This window comes from Phascolarctos cinereus, unplaced genomic scaffold, assembly GCF_003287225.1.
Source record: "Phascolarctos cinereus isolate Bilbo 61053 unplaced genomic scaffold, phaCin_HiC Scaffold_726;HRSCAF=1367, whole genome shotgun sequence".
Lineage (NCBI taxonomy): Eukaryota > Metazoa > Chordata > Mammalia > Diprotodontia > Phascolarctidae > Phascolarctos > Phascolarctos cinereus.
In genome coordinates this window covers 425,564,676-425,587,808 of record NW_027556098.1, presented here as the reverse complement: position 1 = coordinate 425,587,808, position 23,133 = coordinate 425,564,676, and the positions used below count along the sequence as shown (strand labels likewise).

At 41.8% G+C, this 23,133-nt stretch overlaps 1 protein-coding gene, 1 long non-coding RNA gene and 1 pseudogene across 2 annotated transcripts in view; 1 reads left to right on the top strand and 2 right to left on the bottom strand.

Annotated features, from left to right (window-relative positions):
- LOC110197783 (zinc finger protein 69 homolog) overlaps positions 1-22,654 on the bottom strand; it is an 82,623-nt pseudogene extending 59,969 nt beyond the window's left edge.
- The window catches only part of LOC110197754 (uncharacterized), a 420,263-nt gene that overhangs the window by 165,040 nt on the left and 232,090 nt on the right, over positions 1-23,133 (bottom strand).
- The window catches only part of LOC144454442 (uncharacterized), a 351,830-nt gene that overhangs the window by 211,322 nt on the left and 117,375 nt on the right, over positions 1-23,133 (top strand). The gene's annotated exons all lie outside the window — the stretch shown is intronic.

Sequence of the window (23,133 nt, the reverse complement as noted above, 5' to 3'; positions counted from 1 at the left end):
CCTGCCCTCAGGGGTCCTACAGTTTAGTGAGGGAAAACCTGCTAACCACCTGGGCTCTTCCTACAGTTATGCAAATTTTAACTTTCATCTCATTCCCCTTGAAACTTTGGGTTCATATTAACCTCACCTGACTGAAATATGCCTCATGGAATGTGAAAATTTACACACTCCTTAGATGAGAAGCCAGAGGAGAATCTTACCTGTCCCTCCTTGAGGTTTAGAGTTGGGAGGGATGGTTTAGGTGTGAAAGGATTCACTTAGACCTTTGTTGGGGATCTGTAAGGATGTAGAGGGCCACAGGTTGTTCATGAGGTCTCACTGAGGCCAGAGGCCCCTGTCGGGTGCTGATCTCTGAGCAAAGGTCTGCCTGGTTTGGTGCTGCATTGTCTGGATCTTTAACAATCTTTAACTCCCCTAACTATTGTATGGTCATTAGCAGTCTATTCTGGGATTGGAGTCAGATAAGCGCACAGGCGGTGCATGCACTGTCCTTGAGCACAGCATGGGCTATACGTCATTGTAACTTGAGAAAGGGTTCCTGTCATTTTACTATATATAAGTAAGTGCTTTGCTAAAAATAAACGGAGTTGCTTCTATCTAGTCTCCCGCATTGGAGACAGAAAATCAAGCTGGTCTTGATTCATCAGGTGATTGGGAAATCCTGGGCCCTAGGTAGGCTCTACAGCCAAGTAAACTAGTTGTGCACAACAAACTGGCGCCCAACGTGGGGCTGCACTGCTGCCGTGAAGAAGATACGGAGAGTAAGACAGCTGCGTGAAACAGTGGGGAAACGTCTGGACCAAGAAGACGCGACACCCACATCAAGACACCGAGGTCCGTTGGAGCCAGGCAGCCTCCTTGTGAGAGGTCTCCGAATCGTATTCCCGTGGCACAAAACTACGGAGAGGTAAGGTAAAGTCTTATCATGAGGCAACATCTAGGTAAACTCTTAGATAAGGAACAGAATGTTAGAGTAATATATAAAGTGATTGGGGAACAGGGGTGCTCGGTAACTCCTAAGAAAATAAGAGAGTTTCTAGATATTATTGATATAAAATCTCCATGGCACCCCAGAGAAGGGAGTTTAGATTTAGAATAATGGAAAATAGTGGGAGAACAATCGACAGAATTTTATAACACCAAAGGCCCAAAATCAGTTCCTCTGGGTACTTTCACTATCTATAATCTTATAAAAATGAGCTTGTAGGAGCTGTGAGAACAAAGGAAGCCCCTGCCGTGTGCCATTAGGAATTTCAAAAATCCCCAAGGGGAAGTAGAAAAGAAACGTGTAGTCACAGCACTATATTGTGGACATTATGGAGCATTACAAAGTGAAAAAGTTTCCTTTTATAAAAACCAAAACCTTAAGAAAGATTTTGCCTGGTTTTAGAATACCATGAAAAAAAAATAAAAAAAATAGTATTATTTCATTTGTGTGGGGAATTTCTGACAAGTTTCTCACTTTTGGATTCTCCCTGTCATTTTGTTCTATGTTTGCCTGTGTCTGTGTGAATGATGGTCTGTGCTGAAATGCTGTTAGTGACTTTCTTTCCCCTCCCTAATACCAGCAGCATTTCCCGGGAGTGGGTGGGTGGGGGAGAGAATGGGAGAAAAAGTACTTCATTATTTAGGTTATATAATTTGATAAAAGGCAAGAAAGTTTAAGCATACAGGAATAAGAAAAGTATGTATAGAAAGAATAATATAATCTGTTTGCATGAATAGCAAGAATAGATGATTTGAGAGTAAAAGATTTGGAAACTTTTGGAGAAAAAATTCTCTTTCTCTTTTGCATTCTAAAGCTCTGGCCAAAGCTTTGGGTGTAAGATTGAAAGATTATGTTGAAAAATATTCTCTTCCTTTCTCTGAATTCCAACCCTGGCCAGGTTGGGGTGGGGGAGAAAAGAAGGAGGAGGAGGAGGAGTTTTCCTCTTCAAATCAAAAAGAAAAGTTTTTAAGTATTGGAACACAATCTAAAGATAATTTAGTTCATTCACATTGGCAATATGCATGTTTCAAGTTTTAAAAATCTAGTCTCATTACAAATTGGTACACTTTTATGTGTTATGTCAAGCAATTTTTAATAATTTTGATGTTATTAAAATGTGAACTAAAAGAAACTGAAAGGTAGTGAGATAACTGTGTAAATCCAGCTAAATTATTTTATCAAGTCTGGTTAATTTTGTTCTATGATGTTTTATAACTATCATTTAAAATCAGGTATTTCTATCTTTACCTATGATTAAAAGAACAGCTTAGAGCTAAAATAATTTAACTATCACTCATGAAAATTGCCAAAATTGTTAACTAAGTTATTTGAAGTTACTGTTTTAAAGCTAAGACCTAGAATTCTTAATTACTTCTGAGTGAAAAGGAGGGACACAAGGAAATTCCCTTAACTTTGTAAGCTTGCCAAAAGCTCCTACCAACTGGCAAGGTTGTCTGCTCTGAGAGAAGAATTTGTTTATGTTATTGAGTTCCTAAACAATTCATTTAGCTTACTGAGAAATTGCAACTTTATATAAATGATTTCTAATAATTGGCTTTTTCACCAAGACAAGTTTAAATGTGGGAAAGAAAGGATGTTAAGTAAAATTTCTTATATATGTGAGTCCTAGTAAATCTTTATTCATTATTGCACTTCTATGAAAATAATTAACTGTATCTGATTTAAGCCATAATCAGTGAAACTTACAGCTTGAGGTAAAAGACTCTTAGAACTATAATTAACTTTGTTTTGATTTTGTGAATTTGGATATGGTTGTCTCATTAAATCAGTATTTCCCATTTTCCCTATTATGATCCTTTAAGGAGGAATGTTTCTTACCATGTGCCGAAATTTTGTTCATCACACTATTAAACTTGTTAGTCAGAAATATTCCCAGACAAAAATAATTTATTGTATGGATGATAAACTTTGCAGTTGTCCTACTACTACCAAACTTTCCTTATTAATGCCCAAGTTTTAACAAGCTTTTCAGTCAACAAGCCTTTCAGTCTCATAGATTTATAATTACCCCTGAAAGGGTACAGAGGGTGTCACCCTTTGCTTACTTTGGGTGTATTGTTCTGCAGTCTGCAGGTATACCACCAAAATGTTACAAATTAATCAAGATTCCTTGATAATTTTTAATAATTTTCACATGACTTTTAAGGATATTAATTACTTTTAGCTTGCCTAATAAATCACCACTAATCAATTATTTTAAGATTAAGTTAAACTACTAGGATAACAGATAGCTAAAACTCAATTCATTTCCCCTAATTTGTGGGCGCTATATTTTACATTTACTGAGAGCTGTTATTTTCTCCCGCCCACTGTTTGTGCTTTTTCTATCCATAAAACTGACAAAATACAAAGTGAAATCCAGTGAACTTGTTTGGGCTCCTTAAAATTCACCTGTTTTTATTATTGCAAAGAAGTCAGGAAAATTAACGATGCTTTATGACTTCCTAGCCTTTGATAGTTATTGATTTAAAAGATTGCCTTTTTACTATTCCATTACAAAAAGCTAAAAATGATACATTACATGGATGACGTTTTATGTGCTCATTCCAATCCTGAAGTGTTGGAAGAAATCTTGTTAAAAATACAAAATTTGTTGCAAAGTCATGAGCTTCAAACAGCCCCAGAAAAAATTCAAAAACATCCTCCATAAATATAGGTCACAGAACTTCAAGAAAAAATAGTTCACATCCTAAAAACAGACCCATGAAGTTGAAAACATTAATGATTTTACCTTTATGTGATTGCCTTAGAGGTGATCCTCAATTAGATCCCTGAGGCGAAACACACATTGCTGTGTATTCAGGAACAAGTAGTTGAAGCACACACAAACAGGATTGACATGCATGAAAGTGTGGAGGCTTCTATATTTAACACTCCAAATTCTCCAACAGCAGTGATACATCTGAAACACAGGCTTTTTAGAATGAGTATATTTACCATCTCAGCCAAAAATACTTTAAGTAATTAATGTTGTGTGGCACACATCCGGAAGTCATATACCTTCCATTTCCTCAACAAGCTATAGAAAAGGCAATACAAAAGTTGCCTAATTGGCAAATACATGTAAATTTGACACTTGTTTTTGGAAAACCTTTAATATCGCAATCTTTGAGAATTGGCCTTGGATACAACCCACACTTACAGCAGGTGAACCCGTACAGGATTAATGTCTTTACTGATGCCACTAAGATGAATAAGGCCTCTATCTGGTGCCCTAAAAGAAAGGAGTTACATGTGATTGAAACACCCTTTATATCCACACAACAGAATGAATTATATGCTGTCTATTGTGCATTTCAAAAATATGAGGAGCCAATGAATATTATCTGAGATAGTAAATATGTTGAAGGAATTCTAAAACATTTAGAGACTGCTGTAATAAAAAATACTGGTAACAATATATGTCAGCTGCTTAATGATATACAACTTATGATACAGAATAGGACAAAATTTTATGTTTTGCATGTTCGTTCCCACACTCTTGCCCCAGGACCAATTTTTGAAGGTAATGATATTGTTGATAGGTCTTTAACAATGAATGTGGAAATAGCAAGGAATAGTCATAATAAGTTACATTTATCTGCTAGGTCTTTAAGAACTTTATATGGCATAACAAAATCACAAGCACGTGAAATTGTTAAGCACTGTGCTATTGTGTGCCTTTTCAACCCCCTTTCCATGTTGATGTCCATAACCCCAAGGGACTTACACCTAACACCTTATGGCAAATGGATGTTACTCATTATTCTCCTTTTGGAAGACAAAAATATGTTCATGTTTCTATTGATACTTATTCAGGCTTTATTTTTGCTACTGCTCAAGCGGTGAGGCTGTTCGCAATGTTGTTAATCATTTGCTTCATTGTTTTTCCTTCGCTGGCCCACCCCAATGCTTAAAGACTGATAATGGTCCTGCATATATTTCAAGGTTTTAAAAAGTTTTGTACTGAGTTCTCTATTAGTACACTACTGGCCTTCCCTATAATCCTGTGGTCAGGCCATAGTTGAACGTGCCAATCGTACCTTGAAAATGGTGCTCCAAAAACAAAAAAGGGGAGCTAAGGGATCCCCTTGGCATCAATTGAACACTGCACTCTACACTATAAATTATTTAAAATTCGATAGTTGTAACCTCTCTCCTGCAATGAAATATCTGGCAGGAAATGACAACAGTACTAGTGACACCACTAAATCAAACAGATTCCTTTCTCCTAAACATAATATGAAAGTTATGTGGAGAGACGTTGACGGTGTCTGGCAGGGTCCAGGGCAAGTGCTAACCTGGGGGCAAGGGTTTGTTCTTATTTTCACAGGTGATGGAGAACTCTGGGTCAGAACAAAGGATGTCCGCATTATCCATTCAGAAGGGACAAGGCAAGCAGAAGAGAAAACACAGGCCGGCCAGGAAATTGAAGGAGCCGAAAGAATAAGAAGAAGGCACTACAAGAACTTTTAACCAAGCTGTGCCTCTTGTCGTTATCGTCAGCAGGGATACAGAATACAGCAGCAGCAGAGACAGGAAATACAACATGATGGGCCTTTGTGACAAAACCACCATGGCCCAGACTAGTTACATGGGGAGAGACAATACCTGAGGTCATTCTGCAAGGAAATGCCTCCACAGGTTTTGGCAAGGAATTTCATTTCATATCACCTAAGAACCGGTCTCAACACACTGTAAAAATGAACTTTACTGGTGTGGCTTTGGTGCTGCCTATTTGTGTTACAAAAGGCAATGACAGGAAAGACTCCATGTGTTTACAATTATTTAATGTCACCACCCATTTTGATGGGTGTGTGTTTAGTAACACGGCACCCCCTCCTTATACTGTTGTCTTTTCCAATTTTATAAGGTTTCTTACATGGGCATCTTGGGGTCACAGTGTGTTAATGACAGACCTATCAGATGTCCAAGTAATTCAAAGCCATGCTATCATGTGACACCGATTAGCAAGAGCTTAGGGTATCCTCCTTGGTTACTCTATCATACTTCAGAACATCATTGTGTTGTGTTACAAAAGAATTTTACCTTACAATCCTGGCACAATTATACTAGGGAGAAAAACAATCATACTTGGGCTTTTGGCAGGTTTCCATTTCCTCAGTGGGTTTCCCTCCATGACAGAGGGGCTGAAAATCAGTTGTGGAAGGCGTGGGCAGCCTTAGGCCTTCATAAACATCACGAATTTGCAAGGGACCTTCCACGATAATTTGACAATGCGAGCTTGTTTGACTGGTAATCATGCATTTATGTGGGGAAGAGCACAGAATGTTAATATAACACTGTGGATTCAGGGGAATATAATGTCACTTGTATTAATTGCAGGATGTCTGAATGTATAGGAGCCAAGATTAGAGACCAAATTATTTTCATTATTACGCAACAAAAGTTTGCCTTGGTGCCTGTAAAAAGCAAAGATTGGTATGAGTCATGTTCTGATCATATTTTTGGAATACTAGACCAAAGTAATCAATCAGCAGTTGCTAGGAAAAAGAGATGTATTTTATATGTAGCATTAGGAATTGTTTCACTTATAGGTATCATAACTGCTTCTGTATCTTCATCTCAATCTATATCTATCGCAAGAAAAGAAATGATTTTATGAATCAATTAGCTCGCAATGTATCTAAAGGTTTTCAAACACGAAAAAGGATAGATGATGAAATTTACCATATGCTTAAGGGAATGAAGGAAACCATTATTGAAATAGGTGATGAATTGGATATATTAGAATATAGAACACATTTGAAATGTGATTATAGGTATGAATTCATTTGCCTTACCAATGTTAAATACAATAAATCCCAATGGGATTGGCAAAGAATACGTAGACATCTAAATGGGCTGTTTGGAAATTCTACTATTGCAGTGGATATTGATGACTTATATGAAATTGCTAAAGACATTGCAAGGGTGGCTGATAAGGATTTGATGCCAGATTAAACTGCCCAACATGTACTTGATTGGATAGATAAACTCCATAATCCTTTTAATGACCTTGGACATTGGGTTTACATCTCTATTGTGTTCCTTATTGCCATTATGTTTGATTTTGCTGGCCATGCTGTGTTTTGGACCGTGTCTGCTCAGGTGCATAGCTAATTAGATAAAGGATTTTGGAACTGAGCTTCATATGCTCTGTCTCAGTCAAAAACAAATAGGGGGAGTTGTTGGGGATCTGTAAGGATGTAGAGGGCCACAGGCTGTTCATGCTGATCTCTGAGCAAGGGTCTGCCTGGTTCATGGTTCTTTAACAATCTGTAACTCCCCTAGCTGTTGTATGGTCATTAGCAGTCTATTCTGGGATTGCAGTCAGATAAATGCACAGGACGTGCATTCACTGTCCTTGAGCACAGCATGGGCTATATGTCATTGTAACTTGAGAAAGGGTTCCTGTCATTTTACTATATAAGTAAGTGCTTTGCTAAAAATAAACAGAGTTGCTTCCATCTTGTCTCCTGCCTCATCAATGCGCATTCGAGATAGAAGGTTAAGCTGGTCTTGTTCCTTCAAAGTTAGGATCCTGGCTCTAGTGGTGAGCTGAGTTAGCTGTGCACAGCAGACCTTCTCCATAGTCATTGGGAGCTTTATTGACACCAAAGAAGCAGCTTGACCCTGGCAACTTACAGAGGGACTAGGGCTTGTTTTTATGCACAATTTTTGGGTACTTAGCCAAAAGTTCCTAGCGAGTAGTTAATGGCAGGGAAAAGGGTGTCAGGAAGGGGGGAAGCAAATGTGATGGGTCCAATTTAAGGAGATGATCTAACCACATACACAGAGTGTGGGCTAAGGAAGCAAGGATTTTGTTATCTGACAGAGCTTCCCAGTTACTGGGCAGATTTAGATGAGGCTGTCATAGCTGCTGGGAAAAGTTAGCCTCATCATCTCTGACTCCTTGGCTGCATGTACATCCTCCTCCACCTCATTCTATTTGTGAATGCTCTAAATGTCATTTAAACTTGTGTGGGATGCCACTGAAATTAAAAAACACAGAGGTATCCAAGGAAAAACAGAAAATTAATTTATTATTATTATTTCAAACCTTGAGATTTGGGTATCACTCCACCAGGATGCTCTGATGAGGGGAGACACAGTAGAAGAGCAAAGGACCTGATTAAATAGCCCTAAAGGGAAAATTCCCCCTCCTACCAACTGTCCAATATTTGGCTCACATTCTCAATGCCCATAGAAACTGAAAAAAAAAACCAATGAACACAATATACATATCTATATTTCTTACTTTGCTGAAGTAATACCAAAGAAGCAATTAAAGATATGCAGTTAAGCTAGACACTGTACTGTATGGCCAGGTCACCATGACTGAGAAGAAAATATGGGGGGCTTCTTCAGGAGTTTCAGGCTTGGCAAACTTTAACTAGTGAATAATCCATAAGAAGGGGCAGTACTTGGGGTTGAATTCCCACAAATGAGGTGATTTTTAGTAAATCGAAACTTAGGCCTGCCAGGCTGCTATACCTGCCTGCCTTGATTCTAATACAATTTCTATTCTTCTAAGAAGTTTTCACAGGACCCCTCATCCCACTCAGCCTTATCCCAAACCTTAATTACACTGAGGAGTCTTCACTGGGACATCCCATTCAAACTGTAACCTGACTTAATTTACCTGTAGAGTTTGTTGGGAACTTTATTTCCTTCTGTAGTCTACCTTCTCTGATTTCCTGCAATTTACCTTGTACATAGTTGGTATGTAGTGATAATCATTTAAGATCATTTGAACCCCAATAAGGGCCAAAGGCTGAATGTGTCAACCACAAGGAGCACCCCAACATAATAGATATGCTTTTCTTTGTTCTCTGAGTGAACCTGGAGTGCCCCTTCCTGTGTCAGCAACTACAGGGCCAGCTGGAGCTGACCAGCATTCTTCCTATCTGTGATCACTAAGGACGGGATGCCTGGGAACAGACACTGTCTGGAAGAGTGGGACTTTTCTTATCTTGGTATCCTGTGGACATAAGTTATGTAGGGGAAACACACATATCCTGGGACTATAATTCCAATGGACACTTTGTTACTTCTCTTGTCTTATTGTATTTACAAACTCTTCAACTAAGAAACTTCTTTTCCCATGGTATATGTTAAAAACATATGGAGGCTACACATTTTTTTGAGTGACTCAGACATCCTGAGTTAGGATTGCTCTAAGAATATAAATTGTCTATTTCAAATTGCTTAAGTCAGTCAGAGTTAAAGTTCTGGCCCCATATACGAATTTACTCATCATCTAGCTTGTTGCCTCTTTAACCAACTTTCAGGTTGACAGTAGGAAACAAGGAAACAATTTTTAATTTTGTGCCAGGCACAATCACTTTACAAATATTATCTCATCAGATCCCAACAACCCTGCTGTGTAGGCCCTATTACCTCAATTTTACAGTAAAAAAACAGAGGTAAACTAGCTAGTATTACATCCAGATTTGACCTCAGGTCTTCCTATGAACTATAACCACTGTATGTCTTAGTAAGTATGTATGTATAGGGGTGTGTGTGTGTGTGTGTGTGTGTGTGTGTGTGTGCGTGTGTGTGTGTAGTTGTTGGTAAATTTTCTCCTTTCTTTTTCCATTCTTGGAATCCCAAGACCCTACTAGTTGCTTAGTCCAAACCAGGTGCTTAACAAATATTTGTTGACTTACTTGATGAAATGCTTTAGAATGCGAGCTCCTTAAGGGCAGGGGCTGTTTCACCTTGCTTTGCACCCCAGAACTTAGCACATAATCAATACATGTTGAATTACCATGAATGAGTCCCCAGATCATGGAGATTGGAGCCATTCTCCTATTTTCTGCATTCCAAGATCTGATAATATCAATTCTACTCAATGAAGGGGTGGCATTTTGAATCAAAGCTGGAGTCTGTTGAGCCTGAGTTGGGTCAAAGGTATAACTGGTATACATATTACTCTAGGTGGAATTTCATTAGTTTCATAGAATTTATTTATACCTGTTGGTAACTCCCACTTATCTAGGGTCACATAAGCATGCATAAGCCCCATGATTCAGCTTTGCTTTACGAAGCATACCTAAATGATCATCATGTTATTAAATGTTCACTAGCTATAATTAATGAAACAATTACCGAAAGAAATTATGTCTCTTATACTTTACATTGATTAGATTTGCTTGGTAAGGAGATGGTGTACACAAAAATTTTATCACAGTCCAAACACTCATAAGTTTTCTCTCCAGTATGGATTCTCTGAAGTACAGTACGTTTGGACTTCAGTCTGAAAGCTCTTTCACATTAATTACGTTCATACCGTTTCTCTCCAGTGTGAATTCTCTAATATGCAGCAAGACTGGAGCTCTGTGTGAAAGCCTTTCCACGTTGATCACATTCATAAGGTTTCTGTCCAGTGTGGATTCTCTGATGTATAATGAAGGTTGAACGTTCACTAAAAGCTTCACCACATTCTTGACACTCATGTGGTTTCTTTCTAGTATTAATTTTTTGGTGGTAGATAAGGGATGCCTGTTTACTGGGTTCTTTCCTATAATGATGACAATTGTAACATTTCTCTCCTGTGTGGATTCTGTGAAGTACAGCACATATTTGTCTCCCACTGAAGTTGCAAGAACCATCACTCATGAAGTTTTCCTTGTGAGTTTGTTTCACAGAAATGCTTAACTTTCCAGTAGTCTCTTTCATTTCAGGTCTAATCTCTCTTTCTGCAAGAAACAAACAATAAAGCATATATAGAGACACATGAACACACATATATAATTATAATCCCTTCCCTCCATTGCCAGAAAGTAAATTAACTGATCTACATTCTACTTCACCAGGCTAAGAGAAAATCTTCATAGTGAAATGGACAAAACAAATCATTTCAAAATGCCATTACCTCACATCTCAGGGATGCTTGATTTACAAAGAGCTTTACACACAATCAAATTGGATCCTCACAAACACTTGAAATGCAGGTGCACCAAATATTCTACTTACACACACAACTCAGGCCATGAGCTGAGAATGGCTGAGTGACCTGCCCAACACCTGTGCAGCTGAGGCTAGAACTCCAACCCTGCAAGAGGGCATGCTCTCTCCATGGTACTAGATGGCCTTTCTTCATTCCACTTTCTTTTGTTTTGTTTTCTTTTTTAAGAAAAAAAAATTATTATAGCAATTTGACTTATTCTCTCCCCCTCTTTGGATCTTCCTATTCTCTGAGACACAACAATATTGAAATTAGACCAAGTGCTAATCATACAATGGGCCTTTAAGTTCAAGGGAAAAGAAGAGTCAATCAGTGTAGCAAGCTTCACTGTAGCCTGATTTTAAGAAATTGCCACAGCCATTGCCAACCTTGAGCAAGCACCGCCCCAATCAGTCAACACCATCAACACTGGTCCACCAGCAGTAAGATGAAGACTCAATGAAGGCTCAGCACATAGTTACTTTTAAGAATTAAAATATTTTCAAATTAAAGTATGTACTTTTTTTAGACATGATAGTATTGTACACATAATAGACAACAGTATAAAGTAACCATAACTTTTATATCCACTGAGAAACCAAAAATTCAGCTGACTCACTTGACTGCATTATTCACTGTATTGTTGTGCTCTAGAGCAGAATCCACAATGTCTCTGAGGTGTGCCACTCTTTCCTCCCCAGTTTCACTCTCCTCCTTAAAGTATTACTAGCCTCACTCCTTGAGATCCCTCATATCCCATTGAACTACATGTCTCTCCATTCCCAAACACTCTCTTTTCCCTGGATCAGTTAAGTCCGAGGCCCCTGATCTGTTGCTTCTTCTCAACCACCTCCATGTTTGTAGGCCACGTTGGCAGCTCCTTGTCAGCAGGTACTGGCCTTCCCCTTCCTAAAGCTTAGTGAGGTGCTTCATCCATGCTTACTGAATAATAACTGGGCCCAGGGCTGACACCAGATCCCATGCCCTACCTCAAGCCCTGTATTCTGGTCTCTGTCTTAGTTGGCAAAGGCATGTTCTGGCCTCAGCCCTGTTTCTGCCTCTTTCCTGAACTTTATCTCCTATATTGAATGGCCTTTTTGTCTAGTTCTAACCATGTTGGAACCTGACCAGATCCACAGTGAAGATCACAGAGACTTCTTTCTAGGCTCCTGAAGCATCTCATACTATGTGACAGCTGGGAGTTTCTACCCCTATTTCTCAAAATTGAGAGTGGCTGTCAACTCAATGAATCTGGCCAATGATTATCCAAGAATGGGCCAAAGATTGAGCCTCAGAGATCAGGGGAGGGACACAGGTGGATGATTCGTGTAACACACAGCCTTGGATTAATTCTAAGGAAGCCCCAACCTTTGCTACTACATAGATACTGCTGAATGGAGAGAGAAAAAATCATAAAACCAGGCTGCCTCAGTCCACTACACATTTAGGATACATAATCTTAGTGTGGCCCTCACTGTGGGAAGGTTATCCTTTGACATCTCCCTAAATGACTCTATTGGGGTAGCTAGGTGGTACAGTAGATAGACAACTATTCAGGAAGACTAGAGTTCAAATTCAGCCTCAGACACTTCCTAGCTGTGTGACCTTGGGAAGTCACTTAGGACTGTTAGCCTCACTTTCCTCACTTGTAAAAGTGAAAAGGAAATGGCAAACAACTCCAGTATCTTTGGCAAGAAAACCCCAAATTGGATCATGAAGAGTCAGAAACAATGGAAATGACTGAATAACCATGAGTGATTCTGTGTCATATTCACCACAGCAGCTTTTCCAATATTTTTCAGTCTTACCCAACCCTTCCTTATTGTTTGCTCTCACTCTCCACCAACCACTGATCTCCTCACCAGAGAAATTTGCCTTACATTTAATTGAAAAAAAAAAAGGATACTTAACAGGAGGTATCTTGGGGCAGCCAGGTGTCACAGTGGATAGAGCACTGGCCCTGAAGTCTGGAGTACCTGAGTTCAAATCTGGCCTATGACCAAACACTTCACACTTACTAGCTGTGTGACCTTAGGCAAGTCATGTAACCCCAATTGCCTAAAACAAAACAACAAAAAAAACGGAGCTATCTTATCCTCCTCATCTCCCACAAATAAGGTGCCCTTTTTCCCTTTTTGACCTCAGTATCAGATGAAACGGTCCTCTCTCTGCTTGCTAAATCAAACTCCTTTCCATGTGTAAACCATCCCATTCCAGTATACCATTTACCTCAGTATACTGCCTCTCCAGTGCTCCCATTATTTCATTACTTTTCAGTCTCTCCCACATAAATGTCTCCTTCCTATTGCCACAAATAAAACCATTCCTTTCCAATCCTCAAAATACACTTGATCCATTCAGTCCAAGAGATATTTTCTAATTTCTTTCTTCCACTTCATGACTAAACAGCTGGACATGCCCATTTACAACTGTTGTCTCCAACTCATTCCTTTTGCTTTCTCTGAAATACTCTGCAGTCTAGCTCCCAGTTTCATTCTTCAATAGAAACTCCTCTCCAAAAAAGCCAAAACTCTCAAAGTTGCTAAATTCACTGGCCATTTATCCTCATCCTTCTTGACCTCTCTCTCTCTCTCTCTCTCTCTCTCTCTCTCTCTCTCTCTCTCTCCCCTCTCTCTGTCTCTGACACTCCTATCATTGTTCTCCAAACTAAACTCATTCTCTTCTCCCCAACCTTCTCATCTTCATCCTTTCCTGATGGTCTCCAAGGCATCTTCCCAATAGTGATGACTCAGAAATGAAGTGTCATGCACTCCTCACTGATTCTCATGCATTCACACTCCTGACCCCCATATTCATTCTGCTGCAAAGTCCTGTGATCCCACCTAGGTAACATCTCTCCCATTCACTCCCTTCTCTCCCAACACTGCCACTGTCTTGGTTCAGGTCCCAATCACCTCACACCTGAGGTACCGCAAGAACCTGCTGCTTGGCCCAGCTGCCTCAAGTCTCCCCTCACTCTAGTCATTCCTGTACCCACTTGTCAAATTTCATCTTCCTAAAGTTTTGACTGACCATGTCACCATGTTCTCAACAACCTGCTATGGCTCCCTAGGAAAGGGATCAAATATGAAATCCCCTCTAGGGCTATTAATCATCTGCTGCTTCTTTACCTACCCCTCTCCTGCTCTTCTAGTTTTCATTCACCTTATATCCCCACCAAACATGCTATAATGCAGTGGTATGGGCCTCCCTTCTCTTCTGTGAACAGGACACTCCATCACCTGACTCCACAGGCTTTCCTCACCATCCCTGTGCCTAGAATGCTAACGCTGGCTTCCCTGAAGCCCCAACTAGAGCCCCCCTTCCACAATAAGCCTTTCCAGTCCTCCTTCACTGTACAGTCTTCCCTCTCAATGAGCTCCAATTTGTCCTGTCCATAACAGGGTTCTACATTGTGGTCGGCCCCCCAAGTCTGTGAGCTCCAGGAGAGCAGGGGATGTTCCTTGTATCTCTTTAGGTCCCTGGTGCTTAGAAGAGGGTCTGGCACATAGCAGGCATTTAATAAATACTCATTGACTTGAAGAAGGTCTAAGAAAGAGCCCATATGGGAAAGTGTAACCCCTTTTTGCACTGTCAGGGAAGTTCCTGACAGAAATTATAAAAAATGTCTCTTTACCAGATCACAGATTTAGCACTGGAAGACAGCTTAAAGGCCATGGTGTCTAATTCCCTCATTCTACACATGGGGAAACTGAGGCTCAGAGGTTCCTTGACTTGTCAAGGATCCCACTGCTAATAAGTGTTTAAAAAAGAATTCCAAGTCAGTTCTTCCTGCCTCACAATCTAGCACTTGCTTTACTACCACACCTAGAAGCCTCCTGTGATCACAGCTCTCATCCAGCTGCTTCACCTCACTCACCTGGACAACAGCTCTTCAGGCCTTCTTGCTCCAGCAGCCATGGTGCTTCCTTTTCTTCCAAATAAGAGATCAAATCTTCTTTGGGAACTGGCAGCCCTGGGCATGGGATGTCAGAGATGAGGATAGAACAAAACTAGTAATTTAGCTTCCTTGAGGGAAAAGAGTGTGCATACAAAGCTACTGCATTTGGAGAATCACTCCATCACGTTCACACATATCTGGCTTCTTCTTCCATCAATGCTTGTGATGTCAATAACCCAAAACAGGATGTGCCAGATTAGCCGTTAGCTCCAGCAAAAGGGACCTTGATGAACCAGCTTTGGCCCTGTCCCCTACCCTGCTCCTCACTCCCTGAAACCTATAAACACCTTGTTTCTGTTCATTCAGGGAGTGTTTGCCTCTTCTGGTGAGGTTCTCCTGCTGGGTAACTCAATGAACCTTAGTCCCAATTATGATTCTTGGCCAGTCTGTTATTCCTGCCGTTGACAGGGGCTTGCAAGGAAGGAGCACAGGATAGTTCCCAGGACTCCTTAAGCAAGGATTCCACAGCATTTATTTTTGGGACCTTTGGGGAGAGGTGGGGGAGAAAATCATGGAGCCACTTAGGAATTAGAAAACGTGTTCTTGGCAAACCTTCTGTATAGAAGGATAAACTCACTGCAAAGTTTCCATTATCCAGAAATTATATGCAGCTGGTAGTGCAGTGGAGAGAGCCCTGGGCCTGGAGTCAGGGATGCCTGGGTTTAAATTCAGCCTCAGGCAGTTACTAGCTGTGTGCCTCTGGAAAAGTCACTTAACCTCTGTTTGCTTCAGTTTAGTCAAATGTCATATGGGGATAATAATATCACCTAATGACATAATATTTTAAAGAAAGCGATTAGCACAACAGCTAGTGAAAAGCAGGTGAATAGAAATGTTTATTACCTTCCTGTGTTTCCCACCATCTGTGCTGGAATGGGGGCAGTGTAAAGGAAGATTCAGAACAGACCTGCCATACCAGGCATATGTAGGAGTTGTGAGCTATAAATTGAGGCTTCTTAAGAAGAATGTTCCATACAGTAGGGACATCCCAAAGAGGAAGGGGTCACAAGGAAAAGCTGCCTGAGCAGTTCTCAGAGATGTGGCAGAGAAAATTAATGTCAGGGAAAGGCTGCACTACATAATGTGAGATTATTTCTACATCTGAGATGCTTCAACACTGACCTGATCTTTGATCTCCAGCTACCTAGAATTGGCAAGAGACAGCTTCAGGAGGAATCAGGAAACCTCCAGGTTCTCTTCACACAGGGCACTGACCTTTTATAGAAAAACATCCCCTGCTCTCCTGGAGCTCACAGACTTGGGGAGCCGACCACAGTGTAGAACCCTGTTATGGACAGGACAAATTAGAACTCATTAAGAGGGAAGGCTCTACAGCGAAGGAGGACTAGAAAGGCTTATTGTGGATGGGGGGCTCTAGCGGGGGCTTCAGGGAAGCCAGGGTGAGCATTCTAGGCACAGGGACGGTGAGGATTGGAGCTTACCCCAAGGTGGTACCCTTGATGAGTATCAGAGTCAACACTTGAAAGCATCGTCATCAAGAGCCCAAAGGGCATAATACTGAGAAAAGCAAAGAGTTGGAAATTGAGGAGATGTCCACCAATTACGGAATGCATTAACACCATGTGGTATATGCTTACAATGGAATACTATTGTGCTTTAAGAAAAGAAAAGAAGGATGATTTCAGAAATACCTAGAAAGACTTACATGGGGACAGTTAGGCAGCAGCAGTGGATAGCACATTGGCCCTGGAGTCAGAGGACCTGAGTTCAAATCTGGCCTCAGACACTTGATAGTAGCTAGGCAAGTCACTTACCCCCAATTGCCTCACCAAAATAAAAAAGAAAGGAAAGAAATGAAAGACTGACATGAAAGATGCAGAGTGAAGTGAGAAAAACTAGAGCATTGTATAAAGTAACAGCAATATTGTATGATGAACAACAGTGAATAACTTAGCTATTCTCAGCAATATCATGAAGGTGAAAGTGTTTCTAGGACACAGGAGACCAGCACTTTTCCCTTCTAGGAATTGATAAATGATTCCAAATCCAGCCCACTCAAGAATGAAGATATTCCCTTGGATTGCAGACTCAGAGTGGCCAGGGGAAGTGTCCTTACCCAGGGAGAGCAGGTTCTGGGCGTTCTCCAGCATGACCTCCTTGTACCACTCTTTGTGAGGATGGTCCAAGAGGCCCCACTCCTCCTGGGTAAAGTCGACAGCCACATCCTTGAATGTCACCATCTCCTTAACCATCAAAGGTCACAAGACACAGAGCTGAAAGAGACTCCAGGATTCCTGTAGTCTAACCCTCATGAAATGAGAGAAGGAAACTAAGGCATAGGAAGGGAGTTTACCCCAAGGTGGTACCCTTGATGAGTATCAGAGTCAACACTTGAAAGCATCATCATCAAGAGCCCAAAGGGCATAATACTGAGAAAAGCAGTTGATATGGTGAGTTGGAATGAAGTTGAGAAAGGTCTTACTATGGAGTGTATCTCCCTATGGAATGTGGCCAAAGTTTGTATTCTACCTGTGAGGGAGGAGGTTCTGTGGTAGAGACAGAAGATGATCTGCAATTTCTTTCTTCTCAGAACTGATAAAAGTGATATGTTATAAAGAAAATTCTGTGGGGAGTTTCTAAGAAGCTGGCAAGTATTGTGTATACTGTGGGGGTTTGTGAATTTATGTGTGATGATAGAAGAGAGGAAAGAAAAAGAACAGATCTACTTTATTTCCTGAGAGGCTGAAACAAAATCTTACATAAATAAAACATGAAAAGAATTCTAGAGACTTACCAATCACAATCTGGACTGAACCAAGGGCTATGAGATTTTCCAGCAAAGTGAAGGAGAGTTATCTGTTATTACACTGAGGGCTTGAGGCTGCCCTGGGTACGATGTGTCATGGCCAAAACACCTTATGCCTTCACTTTATGATTGCTTTCATTTGTCAATAAGATATATTGCCTCTTTATAGTATTATTTATATAGTTGGTCATTTTTGTTGTTCTTTTTGCTCAAGGAGGACTAAAATGACATCACTATGTCAGGGTGAAGGTATAGTGTGTCTGATCATGGATGATCAGACTAATAGATCCCCGAAGGCTCCACCACAGGTTGGGTGCAAAGAGTCCATGTGAACATCTGTGATGGAGATGGCTCTGAATTTGCACATCTCACCACTCTTTTGAGCTACTGCCATTCTGCTTTGCTCACACAGCACAACACATTCTTTGATGTGGGCAGGCCACATGTCCTTTGACAATGTCTCCCATGGCTCACAATTGATTACAAAGTTCTTCAGAGAGACCTTGGGAATGTCCTTGTATCACTTCTTCTGACCACCTTGTGAGTGTCTTCTTTGCATGAGATCTCTGTAAAATAGTCTTTTAGGCAAGCATTCTTTTGGCATTTGAACAATGCAGCCAGCGCATCAGAGATGTGCTCTCTGCAGTAGAGTGTGAATGCTTGGCAGTCTAACTTGAGGGAAGGACCTCAGTGCTCAGTATTTTATCTTGCCAGGAGATCCTCAGAATCTTCCTAAGATAATGTGGTGGCAAAGAGATGGAAATTGAGATGTCCACCAATTAGGGAATGCATTAACACCATATGGTATATGCTTACAATGGAATACTATTGTGCTTTAAGAAAAGAAAAGAAGGATGATTTCAGAAATACCTAGAAAGACTTACATGGGGACAGTTAGATGGCAGCAGTGGATAGCACATTGGCCCTGGAGTCAGAGGACCTGAGTTCAAATCCAGCCTCAGACACTTGACACTAGCTAGGCAAGTCACTTACCCCCAATTGCCTCACCAAAATAAAAAAGAAAGGAAAGAAATGAAAGACTGACATGAAAGATACAGAGTGAAATGAGCAAAACTAGGAGAACATTGTATAAAGTAACAGCAATATTGTATGATGAACAACAGTGAATAACTTAGCTATTCTCAGCAATATCATAATCTAAGACAATCCCAAAGGACTCATGAAGAAAAACACCATCCCCCTCCATAAAGAGAACTCATTAAGTCTGAATAGAGGCCTAAAGCATCCTACTATTTTTCACTTTCTTTCTTTTTGGTTCAAATTTTCTTTCACAAAATGAGTAATATGGAAGTGCTTTCCATGATTGCATATGTATAACCTGTTTCTGCTTGCTTACTCTATGCAGGAGGGGTAAGAGGAAGGACATAGGTACAGAACTGGGAACTCAAAATTTAGGGGAAAAAAAAAGAATGTTAAAAAATGTTTTTATATGTAATTGGGGAACAAAATGAAGTATGATTTTTTAAAAAGACTTATAGCCAATGGCAGTTAGGTGGCATAGTAGATAGAGCACCAGGCCTGGAATCAGGAGGATCTGAGTTCAAATTTAGCCTCAGACACTAGGAATGTGACCCTGGGCAAGTCACTTAAGCCTGTTTGCCTCAGATCCTCCTTTCTAAAATGACCTGGGGAAGGAAATGGCTAACCACTCTGGTACTTCTGCCAAGAAAACCCCAAAGTGTGTCACAAAGAGTCAGACGTGACTGAGACAACTCAAAAACTACAATAACTGCTATTCCCCAATAGATAAATGGTCAAAGGATATGAACAAAGAATTCTCAAAAGAATTGCCAAGTATTTCCAACCACATGAAAAAATGCTCCAACCCACTAGGAAATGTAAAGCAAAACACTGAGGCTTCATGTCATACTCTGCAAAACTGACAAAAATGGCATCAGTCAATGTTGGGGGGGTTTGGGAAGATGGGCACACCAATTCCATGTTGGGGGAGCTAGGAAATGGTAGATCATGAAGATCTGAGTTCAAATCTGTTGCCCACAACCAGATTGTACACCGAACGGAGAGGCATGAAGTAACTTTTGACATGGGCCAGGCGGGGTAGAATTACTGACTCAGTGTATTCATCTGAGGGCTCAGAATTTATAGGGAAGATCTAGCCTAACTTCAAAGAGTGCTCCCCGTGAGATACTCCCCAGAACATCTGCTGAGGATGTGACAATCACAAATTTCCTCCTTATCAGGGTTCCTAGATTGGGCTGTAAATTCCAAGGTTTTCCCAGGCGCCTAGGGGCCACCTGCATAGAGGAGTAAATATGTAAATCTAAGGTTCAAAGAGACAGAAGGGATGTCTTAGAGACCTCTTTATCAGGAAGGAATTGGGGAGCCGTACCACTTAATCCATGAGCCCTTTTGGGTGAAAGCCTGAGCAGAGGTCAAACTCTGCCTTGGATCTTAAACCCTTATCAGACTCTTAAGATCGGCCCTCAACACAAATCCAGCCTCAGACACTAACGAGGTATGTGACCCTGGTTGGTAAGTCATTGAACCTCTGTTTGCTCCAGTCTCCTGAACCGTGAAATGAAGATAATAAGAATACCTCCATACAGGTTGTTGTGAAGACGGTCAAGGGTGGATTTTGGGGAGAAAGTGAGTCACTCCATTATGTCTTTGCCTTTGAGCCTGATGCCTCTGAAGAAAACTGTCTCCTTCAGTATCCTCCTTTGCCCCACAGGAAAAGAAAACTCCCGGGACTTTGAATAGCTCCCCAATCTCAGCCCATTCCCTATATCCTGTCTAACAACGAACATATACTATATACCATAACAAATGCTAATTAAGAGAGAAAGAAGATACTCTTCCCTTTTGCCTGCTCCAAACAGCTCTGCTAAGGGCCTTTGAACATGTGAATGTGACCCACAAGCCAACTTAACCTGTTTTCTGGAGTTGCCATATTTTCCAGAAACACTGGATCAAAGTATGCGGGAGGCCAGAACACCCCCAGACCCAGCTCATAGTATTTGGTGCTTTCAACCCTCACTGCCCTTGAGGGTCAAACCAGCTACAAGACAGGACCAGTCAGTATGCACCAGATGGATAAACTATGCAGCTGGGACCCTGGAGGTTAAGCAGAGCATCCTGTCTTCAAGGTCTGCCAGGGGGAGCTTGACCAAAGAAGCAAAGGGGAGGGAGAGCAGTTCTATGGATGTGTGGGGGAGGGGTGGTAGGTATGCATAAAGGCAGCAAAGACAAGACCCCTGCAGAAGAGAGAGGAAGGAGTGAAGTGGTCATCCTTGTGACTCAGGGATCAAGAGGGAAAAGTTCAAAAATGAACACGGGAGGGCAGCAACTGGGATGGGGGGAGGGTAGTAGTTAGTGCTTGTGATGCCAAAGTGCTGAGAATCAGTTCAAAACACAGAATGGGAGAGCAGGCCAGTGTTTTTACTACTGTATTGAATTCCCTGACTATTTTCATAAAGAAACAATCCATAGGTAGGGGATGGGCAGCCTCTGAGACAATCTTCTTTGTCTCTGGAAATGGCCTCCTCGGCTGCTGTGGGTCAAGTCTGAGGACAGAGTGCACTCACCTGGGCTGGGGGTCTTCGGCTCCCAGCGACCATTCCCCCTGGTTCTAGGCTCCCTGCTGGGTCAGGCCTTGGTCTTCTGCACACTGAGCTGGGGAGGCTGAAGGATCCCAGAGGGGCAGAGGTCTTTCCCTGTCCTTCCAGGACAGCAGGCTGGTGTACAGAGATTTATAGAGGGTAAGATGCTGCCCTCAGAGCAGAGACTGCAACCTATAGGAAAGGTCAGGCCTGGAAATGAGATGATCCCACCCTCTCCTATTCCTTCTCTTCTGTCCCCTTCCCCATCCCCATCCTCCTTCAGAGACTCAGGAGGCAGAAGGGGCTCGGGATCCCAGATGGAATGAGACCAGGCAGAGCTTCAATGGCTCCTGAATCAGAACTCTCCCTACAACTGGTTCTCTGCCCCGCCTGCCTCCCCTCTCCCCAGCTAACACATGCATACACACACACACACACACACACACACACACACGTGCACACACACACACACACACACACACACACACACACACACACACACACACTATCTAGACAACAGACTGACTGCTTGACCTAGGAGGGAGGGAAGGTTGGGAATGGGGACAGCTCTGGAATGGAGCCACCAGGAATGATCAGGGCCAACTTGAGGCTGGGAGACAATGTGCAGTCTGAGATTCAGCCCCCTAGCAGGGGGCCTGAAGGCTCTGAAAGAAGAGAAGGCAGGGAAGCAGGAGGCCTGGGGAAAGGGAGCACCGGAAAGGGCTGGGAGGGAGACATTTCAAGCCAGCTCCTGGCAGAGAGGTTAGTGACACTCGAGAGACAGACAGAAGGGCTCCAGGTGAACACTGAGCCTGGGAAAACCTAGGCCTGGGCCACCACCCACCAGGCTGGTCATCTCTGAGAGCTCCTCCTCCCCTCTCCCACCATCACCTCCCTCTGCTCCGGGACTTCCCGTGCTACTTCTGAGCTAAAAGACTGCTTGGATAAAAACTTGGGCAGTCAAATTGAAAGTAGTGAGTCCTATACTCTGAGGTGCTTGAAGCAAATGGCCCTTAGGAAAATTGGGATTCTATATGCCAGCTGCAACTGTAAATCCAGACTTGAGTTTCTCCTAATCTAAATTGTAATGTGGGCTTCTTTAAAGTCACCTGTGTTCTCCCATTATGATAATAGGGGTGTTTGACCCTCTACAAGTACATCAGATCTTAATGCAAAATACCCTTAGAATTTGGCATTAAGGTGATATGTTTAGGAGGTGTGAGAATAAGAGTTAAGTGTGACTGCATCATAATTACTGTGTTCTCTCTGAATACAAGCAGTCTTGAGGCAGTTTCCAAATACAGCACTTACAGGGCACTGAAAGGGCAGATCTCAGAAAGTTCCTGGCCTCCCCCTCTGGACCCCTCACTTCCCTGAAGGTGTCTGGGGTCAGGGGGACCTTCATGTCCTGATTGAGCCACAGATCTGGTGTCAAAGCATCAAACAGATCCAGGCTCTAAGCCACACAAGGGAGGTTCAAACTACACAATCCCATTTTCCAGGGGTTCTAAATATGCTTCAAGGAGAAAACATCCACAAAGGCTTCTGCCGCCCTGAAAGCCTCCTCCTAGAATGAGGCCGGCTCCCAGGCTCTCCCCAGATCCAGAGGCTGTGTTTTCCACCAACCCCAGAAATGAGGCCAGGCCAAAGCAGGGACTTTGCAGTGTCTCAAAGGGCTTGGAGCCAAAGCCTCCCCAGCAGGACCTTTACAAGGCTCCTGTCCCCTGAGACCTGTCTGATGGGCCAAAAAGCTGGTTCAACCCTCTCCCACATTCATTAAACAAGAGGGGAATTCCATCAGCTCTAAGTTATCTGACACAGACCCCAGCTGAGGCCTTCTCCTCTTCCCTCCTTTCCAGGTTTCATTGGTGCATTTTGTCTACA